The 24,684-nt window shown below is 50.7% G+C and overlaps 21 non-coding genes and 3 pseudogenes across 21 annotated transcripts; all 24 read right to left on the bottom strand.

Annotated features, from left to right (window-relative positions):
• Positions 1-249: 249 nt before the first annotated feature.
• On the bottom strand, positions 250-440 carry LOC148996384 (U2 spliceosomal RNA). Its single transcript, XR_016148424.1, has one exon. It is a non-coding gene; the product is annotated as a U2 spliceosomal RNA (small nuclear RNA).
• A 1,111-nt stretch (positions 441-1,551) lies between these two features.
• On the bottom strand, positions 1,552-1,716 carry LOC148996383 (U1 spliceosomal RNA). Its single transcript, XR_016150282.1, has one exon. It is a non-coding gene; the product is annotated as a U1 spliceosomal RNA (small nuclear RNA).
• Positions 1,717-2,049: 333 nt separating this feature from the next.
• LOC148996382 (U2 spliceosomal RNA) lies at positions 2,050-2,240 on the bottom strand. Its single transcript, XR_016148423.1, has one exon. It is a non-coding gene; the product is annotated as a U2 spliceosomal RNA (small nuclear RNA).
• Positions 2,241-3,351: 1,111 nt separating this feature from the next.
• On the bottom strand, positions 3,352-3,516 carry LOC148996381 (U1 spliceosomal RNA). Its single transcript, XR_016150281.1, has one exon. It is a non-coding gene; the product is annotated as a U1 spliceosomal RNA (small nuclear RNA).
• A 333-nt stretch (positions 3,517-3,849) lies between these two features.
• On the bottom strand, positions 3,850-4,040 carry LOC148996380 (U2 spliceosomal RNA). The gene has a single exon (XR_016148422.1). It is a non-coding gene; the product is annotated as a U2 spliceosomal RNA (small nuclear RNA).
• A 1,111-nt stretch (positions 4,041-5,151) lies between these two features.
• LOC148996379 (U1 spliceosomal RNA) lies at positions 5,152-5,316 on the bottom strand. Its single transcript, XR_016150280.1, has one exon. It is a non-coding gene; the product is annotated as a U1 spliceosomal RNA (small nuclear RNA).
• Positions 5,317-5,649: 333 nt separating this feature from the next.
• On the bottom strand, positions 5,650-5,824 carry LOC148996378 (U2 spliceosomal RNA; annotated as a pseudogene).
• Positions 5,825-8,221: 2,397 nt separating this feature from the next.
• On the bottom strand, positions 8,222-8,382 carry LOC148996377 (U2 spliceosomal RNA; annotated as a pseudogene).
• A 1,111-nt stretch (positions 8,383-9,493) lies between these two features.
• On the bottom strand, positions 9,494-9,658 carry LOC148996376 (U1 spliceosomal RNA). The gene has a single exon (XR_016150279.1). It is a non-coding gene; the product is annotated as a U1 spliceosomal RNA (small nuclear RNA).
• Positions 9,659-9,990: 332 nt separating this feature from the next.
• LOC148996375 (U2 spliceosomal RNA) lies at positions 9,991-10,181 on the bottom strand. Its single transcript, XR_016148421.1, has one exon. It is a non-coding gene; the product is annotated as a U2 spliceosomal RNA (small nuclear RNA).
• Positions 10,182-11,292: 1,111 nt separating this feature from the next.
• On the bottom strand, positions 11,293-11,457 carry LOC148996374 (U1 spliceosomal RNA). The gene has a single exon (XR_016150278.1). It is a non-coding gene; the product is annotated as a U1 spliceosomal RNA (small nuclear RNA).
• A 333-nt stretch (positions 11,458-11,790) lies between these two features.
• LOC148996373 (U2 spliceosomal RNA) lies at positions 11,791-11,981 on the bottom strand. The gene has a single exon (XR_016148419.1). It is a non-coding gene; the product is annotated as a U2 spliceosomal RNA (small nuclear RNA).
• Positions 11,982-13,092: 1,111 nt separating this feature from the next.
• Positions 13,093-13,257, bottom strand: LOC148996372 (U1 spliceosomal RNA). The gene has a single exon (XR_016150276.1). It is a non-coding gene; the product is annotated as a U1 spliceosomal RNA (small nuclear RNA).
• A 333-nt stretch (positions 13,258-13,590) lies between these two features.
• On the bottom strand, positions 13,591-13,781 carry LOC148996371 (U2 spliceosomal RNA). Its single transcript, XR_016148417.1, has one exon. It is a non-coding gene; the product is annotated as a U2 spliceosomal RNA (small nuclear RNA).
• Positions 13,782-14,892: 1,111 nt separating this feature from the next.
• On the bottom strand, positions 14,893-15,057 carry LOC148996370 (U1 spliceosomal RNA). Its single transcript, XR_016150275.1, has one exon. It is a non-coding gene; the product is annotated as a U1 spliceosomal RNA (small nuclear RNA).
• A 333-nt stretch (positions 15,058-15,390) lies between these two features.
• On the bottom strand, positions 15,391-15,581 carry LOC148996369 (U2 spliceosomal RNA). Its single transcript, XR_016148415.1, has one exon. It is a non-coding gene; the product is annotated as a U2 spliceosomal RNA (small nuclear RNA).
• A 1,111-nt stretch (positions 15,582-16,692) lies between these two features.
• Positions 16,693-16,857, bottom strand: LOC148996368 (U1 spliceosomal RNA). Its single transcript, XR_016150274.1, has one exon. It is a non-coding gene; the product is annotated as a U1 spliceosomal RNA (small nuclear RNA).
• A 333-nt stretch (positions 16,858-17,190) lies between these two features.
• LOC148996367 (U2 spliceosomal RNA) lies at positions 17,191-17,381 on the bottom strand. The gene has a single exon (XR_016148414.1). It is a non-coding gene; the product is annotated as a U2 spliceosomal RNA (small nuclear RNA).
• A 1,111-nt stretch (positions 17,382-18,492) lies between these two features.
• Positions 18,493-18,657, bottom strand: LOC148996366 (U1 spliceosomal RNA). The gene has a single exon (XR_016150273.1). It is a non-coding gene; the product is annotated as a U1 spliceosomal RNA (small nuclear RNA).
• Positions 18,658-18,990: 333 nt separating this feature from the next.
• On the bottom strand, positions 18,991-19,181 carry LOC148996365 (U2 spliceosomal RNA). Its single transcript, XR_016148413.1, has one exon. It is a non-coding gene; the product is annotated as a U2 spliceosomal RNA (small nuclear RNA).
• A 1,111-nt stretch (positions 19,182-20,292) lies between these two features.
• LOC148996364 (U1 spliceosomal RNA) lies at positions 20,293-20,457 on the bottom strand. Its single transcript, XR_016150272.1, has one exon. It is a non-coding gene; the product is annotated as a U1 spliceosomal RNA (small nuclear RNA).
• Positions 20,458-20,790: 333 nt separating this feature from the next.
• On the bottom strand, positions 20,791-20,981 carry LOC148996363 (U2 spliceosomal RNA). Its single transcript, XR_016148412.1, has one exon. It is a non-coding gene; the product is annotated as a U2 spliceosomal RNA (small nuclear RNA).
• Positions 20,982-22,092: 1,111 nt separating this feature from the next.
• On the bottom strand, positions 22,093-22,257 carry LOC148996362 (U1 spliceosomal RNA). The gene has a single exon (XR_016150271.1). It is a non-coding gene; the product is annotated as a U1 spliceosomal RNA (small nuclear RNA).
• A 333-nt stretch (positions 22,258-22,590) lies between these two features.
• Positions 22,591-22,764, bottom strand: LOC148996361 (U2 spliceosomal RNA; annotated as a pseudogene).
• Positions 22,765-24,684: the final 1,920 nt, after the last annotated feature.

The raw sequence follows: 24,684 nt of genomic DNA, 5'->3' as shown, positions 1-24,684 counted from the left end.
TTTTTTTTTTTTGCACGCTCCGCATCCGGCTCCATGAGCCATAAATGTACATAATGCGCCGTCCCCGAATAGTGGACGGATCAGATGTTAAACCGACAGAGGAACAGGGGTTCCTTTTTGTCTTGTTTTTACACCACAATTCTACCCAGGCTAGTATAGCACATGATCACCTACAACACCCACTCACACTAGCTCCATTATCACCGTCTGCCACACAAGACCACTACATTTCTTTCATTGAACACTTTAGGAGGGTGCACCGTTCCCAGAAGTACTGCAATACCGGGTCGATGCGTGGAGTGGACGGAGCAAGCCCCTATTCCATCTCCCAGGACCAAAAATCAATTTAATATGTGGTGCCCGGGTAGGGCACGTATCAGATATTAAACTGATAAGAACAGATACTACACTTGATCTTAGCCAAAAGGCCGAGAAGCGATGACGCAGCGACGCCGAGGCGGGGGAGCCGGCAAAGGCCACGCCCACCTGGGCCGCGGCGAGAGGGTCTAAGGTCGCCGGCAAACAAGCTCAGCTCAGATTGGTTGACACCGAAAATGGATCACAACAGAGTGCACAGCAAAGACACTCTGGAGTGCAACCTGGGATTTTGGATCATCAACATTCCGCCTTAAAAGTGAGCGGGCAGACCAAAGCGTCCGTGGTAGAGACTTGAAACTCTGAGGGATGGTAGGACCGGCCCGGTACTACAACCTCACCAAGGCTCGCCCCGATCGGCCCCAAGGTGGCGCTGCAGCGATCAAAAGTACGAAATGGCTCGTAACTCCTCGACCGTCGGTCGCAGACCCAAGTGTCTTACATCACCGGAATCCTTGGCTCGAGCCGAACAAGATGCATGCCTCGGATTGGGTGGTCGCGCTGGCGAGATTTTCGGGTATTTTGGATTTTCTGAAAAACCTACTTTTGCACACTAGTCCTAGGTTTTTTGCCCGATCTGACCCAAACCGGTGCAGAAAGATTCTCTGGAGTCTGACTGCCAACAGGGATCGGGAAACAGTTGGAATTTCCATCCACGTTGGCGACGGTACGCCAAAACGTTGGGGGTGGGCGAGGCGGGCTTTACTTGAACGGCTATAACTCTCCAACGGAATGAGACAATTGCACCCAACTCGGTACACCTGTGTACGGGCTCAGCCCGTGGTCACGTGAAGAGGAATGCGGCGACTGGCCACTTGGTGGCGCTGTAAACAGAAAAAAACACAACATGGGTGGCTGTGTATCACGTGACGTTTCACACGTGCACAATGTTTTCATACCACATGATAGAACTCCTCATTCCGAACAACTTTGCCTCCAGGACAACTGCTGTGAACTAAGTCGTCCGTCAAATATTGGAGACTATTTGAAGAATTGAGGAGAAAAAAGAAAACCCTCCTCACACAGACCGGTCCTAGACTGTTTCGTATCTCTCGAGCAACCGCCGCAGTTCAACTCTCTGGACTGCCTCTGGATATTGAAGAAGTGGAGAAAAAAAACAAAACAAAAGAACCTCAAGGGGAGCTTTAACAATCTGCCCTTTTAACCAGTGTTGTCCAGGGGAGAGCGCGAACGCAGTCCCCCACTACCATAAATTATGCAGTCGAGATTCCCACATTTGGGGAATTCGCAGGGGTCAGCACAACCCAGAGTGCAATGGCCGAGCCTCGCCCTGGGTGAACCACCTTCCTGATCATGGTGTCTCCCCTGCCAGGTAAGTATGAATTCCCAGGCCTTCAGTCAGAAGCACCCTGTCCCTCTCCCCAATCCTCACCAGCGGTTTGCCAGTCAAAAAAGGGGCTTTTTTTTTTTTTTTTTGCACGCTCCGCATCCGGCTCCATGAGCCATAAATGTACATAATGCGCCGTCCCCGAATAGTGGACGGATCAGATGTTAAACCGACAGAGGAACAGGGGTTCCTTTTTGTCTTGTTTTTACACCACAATTCTACCCAGGCTAGTATAGCACATGATCACCTACAACACCCACTCACACTAGCTCCATTATCACCGTCTGCCACACAAGACCACTACATTTCTTTCATTGAACACTTTAGGAGGGTGCACCGTTCCCAGAAGTACTGCAATACCGGGTCGATGCGTGGAGTGGACGGAGCAAGCCCCTATTCCATCTCCCAGGACCAAAAATCAATTTAATATGTGGTGCCCGGGTAGGGCACGTATCAGATATTAAACTGATAAGAACAGATACTACACTTGATCTTAGCCAAAAGGCCGAGAAGCGATGACGCAGCGACGCCGAGGCGGGGGAGCCGGCAAAGGCCACGCCCACCTGGGCCGCGGCGAGAGGGTCTAAGGTCGCCGGCAAACAAGCTCAGCTCAGATTGGTTGACACCGAAAATGGATCACAACAGAGTGCACAGCAAAGACACTCTGGAGTGCAACCTGGGATTTTGGATCATCAACATTCCGCCTTAAAAGTGAGCGGGCAGACCAAAGCGTCCGTGGTAGAGACTTGAAACTCTGAGGGATGGTAGGACCGGCCCGGTACTACAACCTCACCAAGGCTCGCCCCGATCGGCCCCAAGGTGGCGCTGCAGCGATCAAAAGTACGAAATGGCTCGTAACTCCTCGACCGTCGGTCGCAGACCCAAGTGTCTTACATCACCGGAATCCTTGGCTCGAGCCGAACAAGATGCATGCCTCGGATTGGGTGGTCGCGCTGGCGAGATTTTCGGGTATTTTGGATTTTCTGAAAAACCTACTTTTGCACACTAGTCCTAGGTTTTTTGCCCGATCTGACCCAAACCGGTGCAGAAAGATTCTCTGGAGTCTGACTGCCAACAGGGATCGGGAAACAGTTGGAATTTCCATCCACGTTGGCGACGGTACGCCAAAACGTTGGGGGTGGGCGAGGCGGGCTTTACTTGAACGGCTATAACTCTCCAACGGAATGAGACAATTGCACCCAACTCGGTACACCTGTGTACGGGCTCAGCCCGTGGTCACGTGAAGAGGAATGCGGCGACTGGCCACTTGGTGGCGCTGTAAACAGAAAAAAACACAACATGGGTGGCTGTGTATCACGTGACGTTTCACACGTGCACAATGTTTTCATACCACATGATAGAACTCCTCATTCCGAACAACTTTGCCTCCAGGACAACTGCTGTGAACTAAGTCGTCCGTCAAATATTGGAGACTATTTGAAGAATTGAGGAGAAAAAAGAAAACCCTCCTCACACAGACCGGTCCTAGACTGTTTCGTATCTCTCGAGCAACCGCCGCAGTTCAACTCTCTGGACTGCCTCTGGATATTGAAGAAGTGGAGAAAAAAAACAAAACAAAAGAACCTCAAGTGGAGCTTTAACAATCTGCCCTTTTAACCAGTGTTGTCCAGGGGAGAGCGCGAACGCAGTCCCCCACTACCATAAATTATGCAGTCGAGATTCCCACATTTGGGGAATTCGCAGGGGTCAGCACAACCCAGAGTGCAATGGCCGAGCCTCGCCCTGGGTGAACCACCTTCCTGATCATGGTGTCTCCCCTGCCAGGTAAGTATGAATTCCCAGGCCTTCAGTCAGAAGCACCCTGTCCCTCTCCCCAATCCTCACCAGCGGTTTGCCAGTCAAAAAAGGGGCTTTTTTTTTTTTTTTTTGCACGCTCCGCATCCGGCTCCATGAGCCATAAATGTACATAATGCGCCGTCCCCGAATAGTGGACGGATCAGATGTTAAACCGACAGAGGAACAGGGGTTCCTTTTTGTCTTGTTTTTACACCACAATTCTACCCAGGCTAGTATAGCACATGATCACCTACAACACCCACTCACACTAGCTCCATTATCACCGTCTGCCACACGAGACCACTACATTTCTTTCATTGAACACTTTAGGAGGGTGCACCGTTCCCAGAAGTACTGCAATACCGGGTCGATGCGTGGAGTGGACGGAGCAAGCCCCTATTCCATCTCCCAGGACCAAAAATCAATTTAATATGTGGTGCCCGGGTAGGGCACGTATCAGATATTAAACTGATAAGAACAGATACTACACTTGATCTTAGCCAAAAGGCCGAGAAGCGATGACGCAGCGACGCCGAGGCGGGGGAGCCGGCAAAGGCCACGCCCACCTGGGCCGCGGCGAGAGGGTCTAAGGTCGCCGGCAAACAAGCTCAGCTCAGATTGGTTGACACCGAAAATGGATCACAACAGAGTGCACAGCAAAGACACTCTGGAGTGCAACCTGGGATTTTGGATCATCAACATTCCGCCTTAAAAGTGAGCGGGCAGACCAAAGCGTCCGTGGTAGAGACTTGAAACTCTGAGGGATGGTAGGACCGGCCCGGTACTACAACCTCACCAAGGCTCGCCCCGATCGGCCCCAAGGTGGCGCTGCAGCGATCAAAAGTACGAAATGGCTCGTAACTCCTCGACCGTCGGTCGCAGACCCAAGTGTCTTACATCACCGGAATCCTTGGCTCGAGCCGAACAAGATGCATGCCTCGGATTGGGTGGTCGCGCTGGCGAGATTTTCGGGTATTTTGGATTTTCTGAAAAACCTACTTTTGCACACTAGTCCTAGGTTTTTTGCCCGATCTGACCCAAACCGGTGCAGAAAGATTCTCTGGAGTCTGACTGCCAACAGGGATCGGGAAACAGTTGGAATTTCCATCCACGTTGGCGACGGTACGCCAAAACGTTGGGGGTGGGCGAGGCGGGCTTTACTTGAACGGCTATAACTCTCCAACGGAATGAGACAATTGCACCCAACTCGGTACACCTGTGTACGGGCTCAGCCCGTGGTCACGTGAAGAGGAATGCGGCGACTGGCCACTTGGTGGCGCTGTAAACAGAAAAAAACACAACATGGGTGGCTGTGTATCACGTGACGTTTCACACGTGCACAATGTTTTCATACCACATGATAGAACTCCTCATTCCGAACAACTTTGCCTCCAGGACAACTGCTGTGAACTAAGTCGTCCGTCAAATATTGGAGACTATTTGAAGAATTGAGGAGAAAAAAGAAAACCCTCCTCACACAGACCGGTCCTAGACTGTTTCGTATCTCTCGAGCAACCGCCGCAGTTCAACTCTCTGGACTGCCTCTGGATATTGAAGAAGTGGAGAAAAAAAACAAAACAAAAGAACCTCAAGTGGAGCTTTAACAATCTGCCCTTTTAACCAGTGTTGTCCAGGGGAGAGCGCGAACGCAGTCCCCCACTACCATAAATTATGCAGTCGAGATTCCCACATTTGGGGAATTCGCAGGGGTCAGCACAACCCAGAGTGCAATGGCCGAGCCTCGCCCTGGGTGAACCACCTTCCTGATCATGGTGTCTCCCCTGCCAGGTAAGTATGAATTCCCAGGCCTTCAGTCAGAAGCACCCTGTCCCTCTCCCCAATCCTCACCAGCGGTTTGCCAGTCAAAAAAGGGGCTTTTTTTTTTTTTTTTTGCACGCTCCGCATCCGGCTCCATGAGCCATAAATGTACATAATGCGCCGTCCCCGAATAGTGGACGGATCAGATGTTAAACCGACAGAGGAACAGGGGTTCCTTTTTGTCTTGTTTTTACACCACAATTCTACCCAGGCTAGTATAGCACATGATCACCTACAACACCCACTCACACTAGCTCCATTATCACCGTCTGCCACACAAGACCACTACATTTCTTTCATTGAACACTTTAGGAGGGTGCACCGTTCCCAGAAGTACTGCAATACCGGGTCGATGCGTGGAGTGGACGGAGCAAGCCCCTATTCCATCTCCCAGGACCAAAAATCAATTTAATATGTGGTGCCCGGGTAGGGCACGTATCAGATATTAAACTGATAAGAACAGATTTTTTTCTTTCGAAAAGTTTTATTGTCACAGTGTCATTCCATTATTTCCATTTGCATGTACATTTTTTCTTTTAGATCACATTTTTACACATATTAAAAGGGACACATTATTTACTGTTAAAAGTTTCTTGTGTTTGTGTGTTGTGTAAAAAGTCCATGTATGTTTTAAAAGACAGGTAAATGGTTCAAATAATAGGAATAAAACAATAAAACATGTCAGATAAAAAACAATAAAACAATAAATTATGCCACATAAAACATCTCTTGTACAGGATCGAGGGTGAGTCCCTATCAAGAATGTCCATTCACTCCAGGTCTCCAGAACAGGCCTCGGACTCCCCGCTTCCAGTGCCCAGCGGAGATCCCCTCTCCTCCGGCCCGCTGGCCCGCTGTTCCCGTAGCCAGAGTGGTGAGGGTGCATCTACGGGCAGCCAGGTACGGTGGCGGCCGGGACCCTCTCCGTGTGACCCCGGCCCCCCCATCCGAATAACGACGTGCGGCCCACCCTGCAGCGTTGATCTTATTCTTTGCTCGCACGCGTGGAGGGGGACCGTCACGCGTTTCCCCACCAGCAGGTTTCTGGTGGCCCAGATGGCATCCTTTATATGGTTGAGGGTGAGCCAGAGCGAGGCAAACGTTGGTGGTGTCAACTCCTTCAAGCCCTGACCCACCCCCAGGATGGCGAGCTTGTAGTCCACCTGGGCCCGACCCGCCGGCAGGCACGGGAAAAACAGGGGGCCGGTCTTGGCCCACAGGTCCCGCGCAGCGCCGCACTCCCAGAGCAGATGTTGGACGGTCTCCGGGGAACCACATCCGGACCGTGGGCAGGTGGGGTTTTTGGCCATGCCTCTGGAGTGCATGACCGCCCTGACCGGGAGGATCTCATGAGCCACCATCCACGACAAGTCCTTGAGCCTGTTCTGGAGAGCTGGGTGGGCTGCGTTCCTCCAAACGTCTTTGGCCTCACCTAGTGTGAGGCCTGGAACTGGACTCACCGATTCTCGATCCTGCACAAGAGAGACAAGAGACTTGTGGTTAGTTAAAATAGTGGCATCATTTGTTTCTAAAAGGTATTTCTTTAAAAATGTCTTAATAAAAAGGTGTTCTTTTGACAAATTAAAAGACACTGGACTTTTAAGATCAATGGGTAAAATTTTCAAGCTTCTTAGGTATGACCCCATCCAGAATCGGGTCATGGCTGCTGTCTTGTGTTCTCTGGATGGGGTCAGTGCATACTGGATGTGGAGGGCGGCAAAGCGGCTGCCTAAAAACAGGTGGGGGTCTGGGAGGCCTTTCCCGCCATTCTCTTTTTTCTTTTTGACGACCTCCCTCTTGAGTCTTTCCCACTTGGACCCCCACAGGAAGTAAAATACCGCCCTCTCCAACTTGGCTAGGAATCGTCTTGGGGGACTAAAAACAGAACAGACAAGTAAAATCAGTGGTAAAATCACAGCTTTAAAAATTAAAATCTTGCCTTCTAGCGTCAGTTGTCTTAGTCCCCAAAAGCCCAGTCTTTGCCTAACTTTCCCTAACATGTCAGTCCAGTTACCCTGTCCTCCACCCTCCCTGTCAAATTTCACACCTAAAATTTTCAAATCATTTTCTTTAAAATCCAAATCTAGTCCTCCTGTGTCCATGTCGCCCCACGGCCCGAAGAGCAGGGCCTCGGACTTACTCCTGTTAAGCTTGGCGCCCGAGGCCCGACCGTACCAGTCAGTCAAGTCCATTGCTCTTCGTACTGATAAAAGGTCAGTCGCTAAAAGAGTCACGTCATCCATATATAAAACACAGGTCGCCGTCAGTCCACCAGTTCCTGGGATGTCTAGTCCTTTAATCCATTTATCCCTTCTCAAGATCTGTGCCAGTGGCTCAATACAAGCCACATACAGAAGGGGAGATAAAGGACACCCCTGACGGACACCGCTGTGGATATTTACAGCTTTGGAAAGATGCCCATTTACAAGAAATTTGCTGCTTAAGCCCTCATACAGCAGCCCCACCCAAGCTATAAACCTCTCTGGAAAGCCCATTTTTTGCAGTACCTGAAAGAGGTACTGGTGCGAGACCCGATCAAAGGCTTTTTCAAAATCTAAATTTAGGGCTACAAGCCGGATGTTTCTGTCTCTCGCATAACAGATGGCATCTCTAATCAGAACTAGGCTGTCTGTTATCTTTCTTCTGGGCACAGCGCAAGCTTGATCCGGGTGGATTACGTCCTCTAAAACGGTCGACATACGTGTAGCTAAAATTTTACTAAAAAGTTTGCAATCAAAATTTAAAAGAGTGATAGGTCTCCAATTTTTCAAGTCAGTCCGGTCACCTTTTTTGTAAAGTAAAGAAACTATCCCTATTCTAAAACTGTCCGGAAGTCTGTCAAGGGTCTCAAAGTCCTTAAAAACAGTCAGTAATTCGTGAGCTAAAATGTCCCAAAAGGTAAGATAAAACTCCAGGGGGAGTCCATCTGCCCCTGGGGATTTACCCCTCTTAAAACCTTTCAGTGCTTTTTGAGTTTCTAAAATGGTAAAATCTGATAAGAACAGATACTACACTTGATCTTAGCCAAAAGGCCGAGAAGCGATGACGCAGCGACGCCGAGGCGGGGGAGCCGGCAAAGGCCACGCCCACCTGGGCCGCGGCGAGAGGGTCTAAGGTCGCCGGCAAACAAGCTCAGCTCAGATTGGTTGACACCGAAAATGGATCACAACAGAGTGCACAGCAAAGACACTCTGGAGTGCAACCTGGGATTTTGGATCATCAACATTCCGCCTTAAAAGTGAGCGGGCAGACCAAAGCGTCCGTGGTAGAGACTTGAAACTCTGAGGGATGGTAGGACCGGCCCGGTACTACAACCTCACCAAGGCTCGCCCCGATCGGCCCCAAGGTGGCGCTGCAGCGATCAAAAGTACGAAATGGCTCGTAACTCCTCGACCGTCGGTCGCAGACCCAAGTGTCTTACATCACCGGAATCCTTGGCTCGAGCCGAACAAGATGCATGCCTCGGATTGGGTGGTCGCGCTGGCGAGATTTTCGGGTATTTTGGATTTTCTGAAAAACCTACTTTTGCACACTAGTCCTAGGTTTTTTGCCCGATCTGACCCAAACCGGTGCAGAAAGATTCTCTGGAGTCTGACTGCCAACAGGGATCGGGAAACAGTTGGAATTTCCATCCACGTTGGCGACGGTACGCCAAAACGTTGGGGGTGGGCGAGGCGGGCTTTACTTGAACGGCTATAACTCTCCAACGGAATGAGACAATTGCACCCAACTCGGTACACCTGTGTACGGGCTCAGCCCGTGGTCACGTGAAGAGGAATGCGGCGACTGGCCACTTGGTGGCGCTGTAAACAGAAAAAAACACAACATGGGTGGCTGTGTATCACGTGACGTTTCACACGTGCACAATGTTTTCATACCACATGATAGAACTCCTCATTCCGAACAACTTTGCCTCCAGGACAACTGCTGTGAACTAAGTCGTCCGTCAAATATTGGAGACTATTTGAAGAATTGAGGAGAAAAAAGAAAACCCTCCTCACACAGACCGGTCCTAGACTGTTTCGTATCTCTCGAGCAACCGCCGCAGTTCAACTCTCTGGACTGCCTCTGGATATTGAAGAAGTGGAGAAAAAAAACAAAACAAAAGAACCTCAAGTGGAGCTTTAACAATCTGCCCTTTTAACCAGTGTTGTCCAGGGGAGAGCGCGAACGCAGTCCCCCACTACCATAAATTATGCAGTCGAGATTCCCACATTTGGGGAATTCGCAGGGGTCAGCACAACCCAGAGTGCAATGGCCGAGCCTCGCCCTGGGTGAACCACCTTCCTGATCATGGTGTCTCCCCTGCCAGGTAAGTATGAATTCCCAGGCCTTCAGTCAGAAGCACCCTGTCCCTCTCCCCAATCCTCACCAGCGGTTTGCCAGTCAAAAAAGGGGCTTTTTTTTTTTTTTTTGCACGCTCCGCATCCGGCTCCATGAGCCATAAATGTACATAATGCGCCGTCCCCGAATAGTGGACGGATCAGATGTTAAACCGACAGAGGAACAGGGGTTCCTTTTTGTCTTGTTTTTACACCACAATTCTACCCAGGCTAGTATAGCACATGATCACCTACAACACCCACTCACACTAGCTCCATTATCACCTTCTGCCACACAAGACCACTACATTTCTTTCATTGAACACTTTAGGAGGGTGCACCGTTCCCAGAAGTACTGCAATACCGGGTCGATGCGTGGAGTGGACGGAGCAAGCCCCTATTCCATCTCCCAGGACCAAAAATCAATTTAATATGTGGTGCCCGGGTAGGGCACGTATCAGATATTAAACTGATAAGAACAGATACTACACTTGATCTTAGCCAAAAGGCCGAGAAGCGATGACGCAGCGACGCCGAGGCGGGGGAGCCGGCAAAGGCCACGCCCACCTGGGCCGCGGCGAGAGGGTCTAAGGTCGCCGGCAAACAAGCTCAGCTCAGATTGGTTGACACCGAAAATGGATCACAACAGAGTGCACAGCAAAGACACTCTGGAGTGCAACCTGGGATTTTGGATCATCAACATTCCGCCTTAAAAGTGAGCGGGCAGACCAAAGCGTCCGTGGTAGAGACTTGAAACTCTGAGGGATGGTAGGACCGGCCCGGTACTACAACCTCACCAAGGCTCGCCCCGATCGGCCCCAAGGTGGCGCTGCAGCGATCAAAAGTACGAAATGGCTCGTAACTCCTCGACCGTCGGTCGCAGACCCAAGTGTCTTACATCACCGGAATCCTTGGCTCGAGCCGAACAAGATGCATGCCTCGGATTGGGTGGTCGCGCTGGCGAGATTTTCGGGTATTTTGGATTTTCTGAAAAACCTACTTTTGCACACTAGTCCTAGGTTTTTTGCCCGATCTGACCCAAACCGGTGCAGAAAGATTCTCTGGAGTCTGACTGCCAACAGGGATCGGGAAACAGTTGGAATTTCCATCCACGTTGGCGACGGTACGCCAAAACGTTGGGGGTGGGCGAGGCGGGCTTTACTTGAACGGCTATAACTCTCCAACGGAATGAGACAATTGCACCCAACTCGGTACACCTGTGTACGGGCTCAGCCCGTGGTCACGTGAAGAGGAATGCGGCGACTGGCCACTTGGTGGCGCTGTAAACAGAAAAAAACACAACATGGGTGGCTGTGTATCACGTGACGTTTCACACGTGCACAATGTTTTCATACCACATGATAGAACTCCTCATTCCGAACAACTTTGCCTCCAGGACAACTGCTGTGAACTAAGTCGTCCGTCAAATATTGGAGACTATTTGAAGAATTGAGGAGAAAAAAGAAAACCCTCCTCACACAGACCGGTCCTAGACTGTTTCGTATCTCTCGAGCAACCGCCGCAGTTCAACTCTCTGGACTGCCTCTGGATATTGAAGAAGTGGAGAAAAAAAACAAAACAAAAGAACCTCAAGTGGAGCTTTAACAATCTGCCCTTTTAACCAGTGTTGTCCAGGGGAGAGCGCGAACGCAGTCCCCCACTACCATAAATTATGCAGTCGAGATTCCCACATTTGGGGAATTCGCAGGGGTCAGCACAACCCAGAGTGCAATGGCCGAGCCTCGCCCTGGGTGAACCACCTTCCTGATCATGGTGTCTCCCCTGCCAGGTAAGTATGAATTCCCAGGCCTTCAGTCAGAAGCACCCTGTCCCTCTCCCCAATCCTCACCAGCGGTTTGCCAGTCAAAAAAGGGGCTTTTTTTTTTTTTTTTTGCACGCTCCGCATCCGGCTCCATGAGCCATAAATGTACATAATGCGCCGTCCCCGAATAGTGGACGGATCAGATGTTAAACCGACAGAGGAACAGGGGTTCCTTTTTGTCTTGTTTTTACACCACAATTCTACCCAGGCTAGTATAGCACATGATCACCTACAACACCCACTCACACTAGCTCCATTATCACCGTCTGCCACACAAGACCACTACATTTCTTTCATTGAACACTTTAGGAGGGTGCACCGTTCCCAGAAGTACTGCAATACCGGGTCGATGCGTGGAGTGGACGGAGCAAGCCCCTATTCCATCTCCCAGGACCAAAAATCAATTTAATATGTGGTGCCCGGGTAGGGCACGTATCAGATATTAAACTGATAAGAACAGATACTACACTTGATCTTAGCCAAAAGGCCGAGAAGCGATGACGCAGCGACGCCGAGGCGGGGGAGCCGGCAAAGGCCACGCCCACCTGGGCCGCGGCGAGAGGGTCTAAGGTCGCCGGCAAACAAGCTCAGCTCAGATTGGTTGACACCGAAAATGGATCACAACAGAGTGCACAGCAAAGACACTCTGGAGTGCAACCTGGGATTTTGGATCATCAACATTCCGCCTTAAAAGTGAGCGGGCAGACCAAAGCGTCCGTGGTAGAGACTTGAAACTCTGAGGGATGGTAGGACCGGCCCGGTACTACAACCTCACCAAGGCTCGCCCCGATCGGCCCCAAGGTGGCGCTGCAGCGATCAAAAGTACGAAATGGCTCGTAACTCCTCGACCGTCGGTCGCAGACCCAAGTGTCTTACATCACCGGAATCCTTGGCTCGAGCCGAACAAGATGCATGCCTCGGATTGGGTGGTCGCGCTGGCGAGATTTTCGGGTATTTTGGATTTTCTGAAAAACCTACTTTTGCACACTAGTCCTAGGTTTTTTGCCCGATCTGACCCAAACCGGTGCAGAAAGATTCTCTGGAGTCTGACTGCCAACAGGGATCGGGAAACAGTTGGAATTTCCATCCACGTTGGCGACGGTACGCCAAAACGTTGGGGGTGGGCGAGGCGGGCTTTACTTGAACGGCTATAACTCTCCAACGGAATGAGACAATTGCACCCAACTCGGTACACCTGTGTACGGGCTCAGCCCGTGGTCACGTGAAGAGGAATGCGGCGACTGGCCACTTGGTGGCGCTGTAAACAGAAAAAAACACAACATGGGTGGCTGTGTATCACGTGACGTTTCACACGTGCACAATGTTTTCATACCACATGATAGAACTCCTCATTCCGAACAACTTTGCCTCCAGGACAACTGCTGTGAACTAAGTCGTCCGTCAAATATTGGAGACTATTTGAAGAATTGAGGAGAAAAAAGAAAACCCTCCTCACACAGACCGGTCCTAGACTGTTTCGTATCTCTCGAGCAACCGCCGCAGTTCAACTCTCTGGACTGCCTCTGGATATTGAAGAAGTGGAGAAAAAAAACAAAACAAAAGAACCTCAAGTGGAGCTTTAACAATCTGCCCTTTTAACCAGTGTTGTCCAGGGGAGAGCGCGAACGCAGTCCCCCACTACCATAAATTATGCAGTCGAGATTCCCACATTTGGGGAATTCGCAGGGGTCAGCACAACCCAGAGTGCAATGGCCGAGCCTCGCCCTGGGTGAACCACCTTCCTGATCATGGTGTCTCCCCTGCCAGGTAAGTATGAATTCCCAGGCCTTCAGTCAGAAGCACCCTGTCCCTCTCCCCAATCCTCACCAGCGGTTTGCCAGTCAAAAAAGGGGCTTTTTTTTTTTTTTTTTGCACGCTCCGCATCCGGCTCCATGAGCCATAAATGTACATAATGCGCCGTCCCCGAATAGTGGACGGATCAGATGTTAAACCGACAGAGGAACAGGGGTTCCTTTTTGTCTTGTTTTTACACCACAATTCTACCCAGGCTAGTATAGCACATGATCACCTACAACACCCACTCACACTAGCTCCATTATCACCGTCTGCCACACAAGACCACTACATTTCTTTCATTGAACACTTTAGGAGGGTGCACCGTTCCCAGAAGTACTGCAATACCGGGTCGATGCGTGGAGTGGACGGAGCAAGCCCCTATTCCATCTCCCAGGACCAAAAATCAATTTAATATGTGGTGCCCGGGTAGGGCACGTATCAGATATTAAACTGATAAGAACAGATACTACACTTGATCTTAGCCAAAAGGCCGAGAAGCGATGACGCAGCGACGCCGAGGCGGGGGAGCCGGCAAAGGCCACGCCCACCTGGGCCGCGGCGAGAGGGTCTAAGGTCGCCGGCAAACAAGCTCAGCTCAGATTGGTTGACACCGAAAATGGATCACAACAGAGTGCACAGCAAAGACACTCTGGAGTGCAACCTGGGATTTTGGATCATCAACATTCCGCCTTAAAAGTGAGCGGGCAGACCAAAGCGTCCGTGGTAGAGACTTGAAACTCTGAGGGATGGTAGGACCGGCCCGGTACTACAACCTCACCAAGGCTCGCCCCGATCGGCCCCAAGGTGGCGCTGCAGCGATCAAAAGTACGAAATGGCTCGTAACTCCTCGACCGTCGGTCGCAGACCCAAGTGTCTTACATCACCGGAATCCTTGGCTCGAGCCGAACAAGATGCATGCCTCGGATTGGGTGGTCGCGCTGGCGAGATTTTCGGGTATTTTGGATTTTCTGAAAAACCTACTTTTGCACACTAGTCCTAGGTTTTTTGCCCGATCTGACCCAAACCGGTGCAGAAAGATTCTCTGGAGTCTGACTGCCAACAGGGATCGGGAAACAGTTGGAATTTCCATCCACGTTGGCGACGGTACGCCAAAACGTTGGGGGTGGGCGAGGCGGGCTTTACTTGAACGGCTATAACTCTCCAACGGAATGAGACAATTGCACCCAACTCGGTACACCTGTGTACGGGCTCAGCCCGTGGTCACGTGAAGAGGAATGCGGCGACTGGCCACTTGGTGGCGCTGTAAACAGAAAAAAACACAACATGGGTGGCTGTGTATCACGTGACGTTTCACACGTGCACAATGTTTTCATACCACATGATAGAACTCCTCATTCCGAACAACTTTGCCTCCAGGACAACTGCTGTGAACTAAGTCGTCCGTCAAATATTGGAGACTATTTGAAGAATTGAGGAGAAAAAAGAAAACCCTCCTCACACAGACCGGTCCTAGACTGTTTCGTATCTCTCGAGCAACCGCCGCAGTTCAACTCTCTGGACTGCCTCTGGATATTGAAGAAGTGGAGAAAAAAAACAAAACAAAAGAACCTCAAGTGGAGCTTTAACAATCTGCCCTTTTAACCAGTGTTGTCCAGGGGAGAGCGCGAACGCAGTCCCCCACTACCATAAATTATGCAGTCGAGATTCCCACATTTGGGGAATTCGCAGGGGTCAGCACAACCCAGAGTGCAATGGCCGAGCCTCGCCCTGGGTGAACCACCTTCCTGATCATGGTGTCTCCCCTGCCAGGTAAGTATGAATTCCCAGGCCTTCAGTCAGAAGCACCCTGTCCCTCTCCCCAATCCTCACCAGCGGTTTGCCAGTCAAAAAAGGGGCTTTTTTTTTTTTTTTTTGCACGCTCCGCATCCGGCTCCATGAGCCATAAATGTACATAATGCGCCGTCCCCGAATAGTGGACGGATCAGATGTTAAACCGACAGAGGAACAGGGGTTCCTTTTTGTCTTGTTTTTACACCACAATTCTACCCAGGCTAGTATAGCACATGATCACCTACAACACCCACTCACACTAGCTCCATTATCACCGTCTGCCACACAAGACCACTACATTTCTTTCATTGAACACTTTAGGAGGGTGCACCGTTCCCAGAAGTACTGCAATACCGGGTCGATGCGTGGAGTGGACGGAGCAAGCCCCTATTCCATCTCCCAGGACCAAAAATCAATTTAATATGTGGTGCCCGGGTAGGGCACGTATCAGATATTAAACTGATAAGAACAGATACTACACTTGATCTTAGCCAAAAGGCCGAGAAGCGATGACGCAGCGACGCCGAGGCGGGGGAGCCGGCAAAGGCCACGCCCACCTGGGCCGCGGCGAGAGGGTCTAAGGTCGCCGGCAAACAAGCTCAGCTCAGATTGGTTGACACCGAAAATGGATCACAACAGAGTGCACAGCAAAGACACTCTGGAGTGCAACCTGGGATTTTGGATCATCAACATTCCGCCTTAAAAGTGAGCGGGCAGACCAAAGCGTCCGTGGTAGAGACTTGAAACTCTGAGGGATGGTAGGACCGGCCCGGTACTACAACCTCACCAAGGCTCGCCCCGATCGGCCCCAAGGTGGCGCTGCAGCGATCAAAAGTACGAAATGGCTCGTAACTCCTCGACCGTCGGTCGCAGACCCAAGTGTCTTACATCACCGGAATCCTTGGCTCGAGCCGAACAAGATGCATGCCTCGGATTGGGTGGTCGCGCTGGCGAGATTTTCGGGTATTTTGGATTTTCTGAAAAACCTACTTTTGCACACTAGTCCTAGGTTTTTTGCCCGATCTGACCCAAACCGGTGCAGAAAGATTCTCTGGAGTCTGACTGCCAACAGGGATCGGGAAACAGTTGGAATTTCCATCCACGTTGGCGACGGTACGCCAAAACGTTGGGGGTGGGCGAGGCGGGCTTTACTTGAACGGCTATAACTCTCCAACGGAATGAGACAATTGCACCCAACTCGGTACACCTGTGTACGGGCTCAGCCCGTGGTCACGTGAAGAGGAATGCGGCGACTGGCCACTTGGTGGCGCTGTAAACAGAAAAAAACACAACATGGGTGGCTGTGTATCACGTGACGTTTCACACGTGCACAATGTTTTCATACCACATGATAGAACTCCTCATTCCGAACAACTTTGCCTCCAGGACAACTGCTGTGAACTAAGTCGTCCGTCAAATATTGGAGACTATTTGAAGAATTGAGGAGAAAAAAGAAAACCCTCCTCACACAGACCGGTCCTAGACTGTTTCGTATCTCTCGAGCAACCGCCGCAGTTCAACTCTCTGGACTGCCTCTGGATATTGAAGAAGTGGAGAAAAAAAACAAAACAAAAGAACCTCAAGTGGAGCTTTAACAATCTGCCCTTTTAACCAGTGTTGTCCAGGGGAGAGCGCGAACGCAGTCCCCCACTACCATAAATTATGCAGTCGAGATTCCCACATTTGGGGAATTCGCAGGGGTCAGCACAACCCAGAGTGCAATGGCCGAGCCTCGCCCTGGGTGAACCACCTTCCTGATCATGGTGTCTCCCCTGCCAGGTAAGTATGAATTCCCAGGCCTTCAGTCAGAAGCACCCTGTCCCTCTCCCCAATCCTCACCAGCGGTTTGCCAGTCAAAAAAGGGGCTTTTTTTTTTTTTTTTTGCACGCTCCGCATCCGGCTCCATGAGCCATAAATGTACATAATGCGCCGTCCCCGAATAGTGGACGGATCAGATGTTAAACCGACAGAGGAACAGGGGTTCCTTTTTGTCTTGTTTTTACACCACAATTCTACCCAGGCTAGTATAGCACATGATCACCTACAACACCCACTCACACTAGCTCCATTATCACCGTCTGCCACACAAGACCACTACATTTCTTTCATTGAACACTTTAGGAGGGTGCACCGTTCCCAGAAGTACTGCAATACCGGGTCGATGCGTGGAGTGGACGGAGCAAGCCCCTATTCCATCTCCCAGGACCAAAAATCAATTTAATATGTGGTGCCCGGGTAGGGCACGTATCAGATATTAAACTGATAAGAACAGATACTACACTTGATCTTAGCCAAAAGGCCGAGAAGCGATGACGCAGCGACGCCGAGGCGGGGGAGCCGGCAAAGGCCACGCCCACCTGGGCCGCGGCGAGAGGGTCTAAGGTCGCCGGCAAACAAGCTCAGCTCAGATTGGTTGACACCGAAAATGGATCACAACAGAGTGCACAGCAAAGACACTCTGGAGTGCAACCTGGGATTTTGGATCATCAACATTCCGCCTTAAAAGTGAGCGGGCAGACCAAAGCGTCCGTGGTAGAGACTTGAAACTCTGAGGGATGGTAGGACCGGCCCGGTACTACAACCTCACCAAGGCTCGCCCCGATCGGCCCCAAGGTGGCGCTGCAGCGATCAAAAGTACGAAATGGCTCGTAACTCCTCGACCGTCGGTCGCAGACCCAAGTGTCTTACATCACCGGAATCCTTGGCTCGAGCCGAACAAGATGCATGCCTCGGATTGGGTGGTCGCGCTGGCGAGATTTTCGGGTATTTTGGATTTTCTGAAAAACCTACTTTTGCACACTAGTCCTAGGTTTTTTGCCCGATCTGACCCAAACCGGTGCAGAAAGATTCTCTGGAGTCTGACTGCCAACAGGGATCGGGAAACAGTTGGAATTTCCATCCACGTTGGCGACGGTACGCCAAAACGTTGGGGGTGGGCGAGGCGGGCTTTACTTGAACGGCTATAACTCTCCAACGGAATGAGACAATTGCACCCAACTCGGTACACCTGTGTACGGGCTCAGCCCGTGGTCACGTGAAGAGGAATGCGGCGACTGGCCACTTGGTGGCGCTGTAAACAGAAAAAAACACAACATGGGTGGCTGTGTATCACGTGACGTTTCACACGTGCACAATGTTTTCATACCACATGATAGAACTCCTCATTCCGAACAACTTTGCCTCCAGGACAACTGCTGTGAACTAAGTCGTCCGTCAAATATTGGAGACTATTTGAAGAATTGAGGAGAAAAAAGAAAACCCTCCTCACACAGACCGGTCCTAGACTGTTTCGTATCTCTCGAGCAACCGCCGCAGTTCAACTCTCTGGACTGCCTCTGGATATTGAAGAAGTGGAGAAAAAAAACAAAACAAAAGAACCTCAAGTGGAGCTTTAACAATCTGCCCTTTTAACCAGTGTTGTCCAGGGGAGAGCGCGAACGCAGTCCCCCACTACCATAAATTATGCAGTCGAGATTCCCACATTTGGGGAATTCGCAGGGGTCAGCACAACCCAGAGTGCAATGGCCGAGCCTCGCCCTGGGTGAACCACCTTCCTGATCATGGTGTCTCCCCTGCCAGGTAAGTATGAATTCCCAGGCCTTCAGTCAGAAGCACCCTGTCCCTCTCCCCAATCCTCACCAGCGGTTTGCCAGTCAAAAAAGGGGCTTTTTTTTTTTTTTTTTGCACGCTCCGCATCCGGCTCCATGAGCCATAAATGTACATAATGCGCCGTCCCCGAATAGTGGACGGATCAGATGTTAAACCGACAGAGGAACAGGGGTTCCTTTTTGTCTTGTTTTTACACCACAATTCTACCCAGGCTAGTATAGCACATGATCACCTACAACACCCACTCACACTAGCTCCATTATCACCGTCTGCCACACAAGACCACTACATTTCTTTCATTGAACACTTTAGGAGGGTGCACCGTTCCCAGAAGTACTGCAATACCGGGTCGATGCGTGGAGTGGACGGAGCAAGCCCCTATTCCATCTCCCAGGACCAAAAATCAATTTAATATGTGGTGCCCGGGTAGGGCACGTATCAGATATTAAACTGATAAGAACAGATACTACACTTGATCTTAGCCAAAAGGCCGAGAAGCGATGACGCAGCGACGCCGAGGCGGGGGAGCCGGCAAAGGCCACGCCCACCTGGGCCGCGGCGAGAGGGTCTAAGGTCGCCGGCAAACAAGCTCAGCTCAGATTGGTTGACACCGAAAATGGATCACAACAGAGTGCACAGCAAAGACACTCTGGAGTGCAACCTGGGATTTTGGATCATCAACATTCCGCCTTAAAAGTGAGCGGGCAGACCAAAGCGTCCGTGGTAGAGACTTGAAACTCTGAGGGATGGTAGGACCGGCCCGGTACTACAACCTCACCAAGGCTCGCCCCGATCGGCCCCAAGGTGGCGCTGCAGCGATCAAAAGTACGAAATGGCTCGTAACTCCTCGACCGTCGGTCGCAGACCCAAGTGTCTTACATCACCGGAATCCTTGGCTCGAGCCGAACAAGATGCATGCCTCGGATTGGGTGGTCGCGCTGGCGAGATTTTCGGGTATTTTGGATTTTCTGAAAAACCTACTTTTGCACACTAGTCCTAGGTTTTTTGCCCGATCTGACCCAAACCGGTGCAGAAAGATTCTCTGGAGTCTGACTGCCAACAGGGATCGGGAAACAGTTGGAATTTCCATCCACGTTGGCGACGGTACGCCAAAACGTTGGGGGTGGGCGAGGCGGGCTTTACTTGAACGGCTATAACTCTCCAACGGAATGAGACAATTGCACCCAACTCGGTACACCTGTGTACGGGCTCAGCCCGTGGTCACGTGAAGAGGAATGCGGCGACTGGCCACTTGGTGGCGCTGTAAACAGAAAAAAACACAACATGGGTGGCTGTGTATCACGTGACGTTTCACACGTGCACAATGTTTTCATACCACATGATAGAACTCCTCATTCCGAACAACTTTGCCTCCAGGACAACTGCTGTGAACTAAGTCGTCCGTCAAATATTGGAGACTATTTGAAGAATTGAGGAGAAAAAAGAAAACCCTCCTCACACAGACCGGTCCTAGACTGTTTCGTATCTCTCGAGCAACCGCCGCAGTTCAACTCTCTGGACTGCCTCTGGATATTGAAGAAGTGGAGAAAAAAAACAAAACAAAAGAACCTCAAGTGGAGCTTTAACAATCTGCCCTTTTAACCAGTGTTGTCCAGGGGAGAGCGCGAACGCAGTCCCCCACTACCATAAATTATGCAGTCGAGATTCCCACATTTGGGGAATTCGCAGGGGTCAGCACAACCCAGAGTGCAATGGCCGAGCCTCGCCCTGGGTGAACCACCTTCCTGATCATGGTGTCTCCCCTGCCAGGTAAGTATGAATTCCCAGGCCTTCAGTCAGAAGCACCCTGTCCCTCTCCCCAATCCTCACCAGCGGTTTGCCAGTCAAAAAAGGGGCTTTTTTTTTTTTTTTTTGCACGCTCCGCATCCGGCTCCATGAGCCATAAATGTACATAATGCGCCGTCCCCGAATAGTGGACGGATCAGATGTTAAACCGACAGAGGAACAGGGGTTCCTTTTTGTCTTGTTTTTACACCACAATTCTACCCAGGCTAGTATAGCACATGATCACCTACAACACCCACTCACACTAGCTCCATTATCACCGTCTGCCACACAAGACCACTACATTTCTTTCATTGAACACTTTAGGAGGGTGCACCGTTCCCAGAAGTACTGCAATACCGGGTCGATGCGTGGAGTGGACGGAGCAAGCCCCTATTCCATCTCCCAGGACCAAAAATCAATTTAATATGTGGTGCCCGGGTAGGGCACGTATCAGATATTAAACTGATAAGAACAGATACTACACTTGATCTTAGCCAAAAGGCCGAGAAGCGATGACGCAGCGACGCCGAGGCGGGGGAGCCGGCAAAGGCCACGCCCACCTGGGCCGCGGCGAGAGGGTCTAAGGTCGCCGGCAAACAAGCTCAGCTCAGATTGGTTGACACCGAAAATGGATCACAACAGAGTGCACAGCAAAGACACTCTGGAGTGCAACCTGGGATTTTGGATCATCAACATTCCGCCTTAAAAGTGAGCGGGCAGACCAAAGCGTCCGTGGTAGAGACTTGAAACTCTGAGGGATGGTAGGACCGGCCCGGTACTACAACCTCACCAAGGCTCGCCCCGATCGGCCCCAAGGTGGCGCTGCAGCGATCAAAAGTACGAAATGGCTCGTAACTCCTCGACCGTCGGTCGCAGACCCAAGTGTCTTACATCACCGGAATCCTTGGCTCGAGCCGAACAAGATGCATGCCTCGGATTGGGTGGTCGCGCTGGCGAGATTTTCGGGTATTTTGGATTTTCTGAAAAACCTACTTTTGCACACTAGTCCTAGGTTTTTTGCCCGATCTGACCCAAACCGGTGCAGAAAGATTCTCTGGAGTCTGACTGCCAACAGGGATCGGGAAACAGTTGGAATTTCCATCCACGTTGGCGACGGTACGCCAAAACGTTGGGGGTGGGCGAGGCGGGCTTTACTTGAACGGCTATAACTCTCCAACGGAATGAGACAATTGCACCCAACTCGGTACACCTGTGTACGGGCTCAGCCCGTGGTCACGTGAAGAGGAATGCGGCGACTGGCCACTTGGTGGCGCTGTAAACAGAAAAAAACACAACATGGGTGGCTGTGTATCACGTGACGTTTCACACGTGCACAATGTTTTCATACCACATGATAGAACTCCTCATTCCGAACAACTTTGCCTCCAGGACAACTGCTGTGAACTAAGTCGTCCGTCAAATATTGGAGACTATTTGAAGAATTGAGGAGAAAAAAGAAAACCCTCCTCACACAGACCGGTCCTAGACTGTTTCGTATCTCTCGAGCAACCGCCGCAGTTCAACTCTCTGGACTGCCTCTGGATATTGAAGAAGTGGAGAAAAAAAACGAAACAAAAGAACCTCAAGTGGAGCTTTAACAATCTGCCCTTTTAACCAGTGTTGTCCAGGGGAGAGCGCGAACGCAGTCCCCCACTACCATAAATTATGCAGTCGAGATTCCCACATTTGGGGAATTCGCAGGGGTCAGCACAACCCAGAGTGCAATGGCCGAGCCTCGCCCTGGGTGAACCACCTTCCTGATCATGGTGTCTCCCCTGCCAGGTAAGTATGAATTCCCAGGCCTTCAGTCAGAAGCACCCTGTCCCTCTCCCCAATCCTCACCAGCGGTTTGCCAGTCAAAAAAGGGGCTTTTTTTTTTTTTTTTTGCACGCTCCGCATCCGGCTCCATGAGCCATAAATGTACATAATGCGCCGTCCCCGAATAGTGGACGGATCAGATGTTAAACCGACAGAGGAACAGGGGTTCCTTTTTGTCTTGTTTTTACACCACAATTCTACCCAGGCTAGTATAGCACATGATCACCTACAACACCCACTCACACTAGCTCCATTATCACCTTCTGCCACACAAGACCACTACATTTCTTTCATTGAACACTTTAGGAGGGTGCACCGTTCCCAGAAGTACTGCAATACCGGGTCGATGCGTGGAGTGGACGGAGCAAGCCCCTATTCCATCTCCCAGGACCAAAAATCAATTTAATATGTGGTGCCCGGGTAGGGCACGTATCAGATATTAAACTGATAAGAACAGATTTTTTCTTTCGAAAAGTTTTATTGTCACAGTGTCATTCCATTATTTCCATTTGCATGTACATTTTTTCTTTTAGATCACATTTTTACACATATTAAAAGGGACACATTATTTACTGTTAAAAGTTTCTTGTGTTTGTGTGTTGTGTAAAAAGTCCATGTATGTTTTAAAAGAAAGGAACAATAAATTATGCCACATATGCCGCATTTAGCTCCAAAACTCTGGAATGGCCTTCCCGATACGGTCCGAGCCTCTGACTCGCTGACACAGTTTAAAACTAGATTAAAGACGCATCTCTTTAGTCAAGCATTCACATAATGCTTACCTTCTACTCCTCTGTTATGCCATACGGAACCGTTTGCCACTGAAACTGCTTAACGCACCAGTGGGGCTCGACAGCCTCTTAGACAAACGGGTCGGCGCGTATGGTTGGGTTGCGGAGAGTTCGGGTTACGGAGAGTTTGTGAGTTATAACGGAAATTATTATGAACATCAGCTATGCTAATTATTTCCCATCTGCCTTTCTGCTGTTATCTCGGGACGCTTGTCCCGAGAAAAATGGCGTTCGTCAGGTCCAGTTTTGTGTCCAGCCTCTCACGGGGATTTCGGATGCCCCAACGCCTGTGATGAGACGACTCAACGCCTGTGATGAGACGACTCAACGCCTGCGATATGTTATGGCGCCGTTTGATTCATAAACAATATTTATATTTAATATTTATATTTAAACAATATGAATGTAAGCCAGAGGAGAACTGGCCCCCGACTGAGCCTGGGTTCTCCCAAGGTTTTTTCTCCATCCAATCTGATGGAGTTTGGTTCCTTGCCACTGTCGCCTTGCTTTTGGCTTGCTTTGAGCTTGCTCAGTTGGGGTTATTTAGTGTTTAGCAATGTTGTTGATCTGTGTTGTGCTACTTACATGTTATCACTGTGAAGCTGCTTTGATACAATCTGTATTGTGAAAAGCGCTATATAAATAAATGTGACTTGACTTGACTTGACATAAAACATCTCTTGTACAGGATCGAGGGTGAGTCCCTATCAAGAATGTCCATTCACTCCAGGTCTCCAGAACAGGCCCCGGACTCCTCGCTTCCAGCGCCCAGCGGAGATCCCCTCTCCTCCGGCCCGCTGGCCCGCTGTTCCCGTAGCCAGTGTGGTGAGGGTGCATCTACGGGCGGCCAGGGTCGGGGGTGGCCGGGACCTCTTTGGTGTGACCCCAGCCCCCCCATCCGAATAACGACGTCCGGCGCCTCCTGCAGCGCAGATCTAACTAATTGCTCGCACGCGTGGAGGGGCACCGTAACGCGTTTCCCCACCAGCAGGTTTCTGGTGGCCCAGATGGCATCCTTGATATGGTTGAGGGTGAGCCAGAGCGAGGTAAATTGCTGTGATGTTAGCTCCTTCAAGCCCTGACCCACCCCCAGGATGGCGAGCCTGTATCCCACCTGGGCCCGACCCGCCGGCAGGCACGGGAAAACCAGGGGGCTGGTCTTGGCCCACAGGTCCCGCGCAGCACCGCACTCCCAGAGCAGATGGTAGACGGTCTCCGGGGAACCACATCCGGACCGTGGGCAGGTGGGGTTTTTGGCCATGCCTCTGGAGTGCATAACCGCCCTGACCGGGAGGATCTCATGGGCCACCATCCACGACAAGTCCTTAAGCCTGTTCTGGAGAGCTGGGTGGGCTGCGTTCCTCCAAACGTCTTTGGCCTCACCTAGTGTGAGGCCTGGAACTGGACTCACCGATTCTCGATCCTGCACAAGAGAGACAAGAGACTTGTGGTTAGTTAAAACAGTGGCATCATTCGTTTCTAAAAGGTATTTCTTTAAAAAATTCTTAATAAAAAGATGTTCTTTTGACAGATTAAAAGACACTGGACATTTAAGATCAACGGGTAAAATTTTCAAAGATCTTAAGTATGACCCCATCCAGAATCGGG

The sequence above is a fragment of the Pimephales promelas genome, chromosome 2 (genome assembly GCF_988280905.1).
Source record: "Pimephales promelas chromosome 2, fPimPro1.hap1.1, whole genome shotgun sequence".
Classification (NCBI taxonomy): Eukaryota; Metazoa; Chordata; class Actinopteri; order Cypriniformes; family Leuciscidae; genus Pimephales; species Pimephales promelas.
This window is presented reverse-complemented; position numbering and strand designations above follow the sequence as displayed.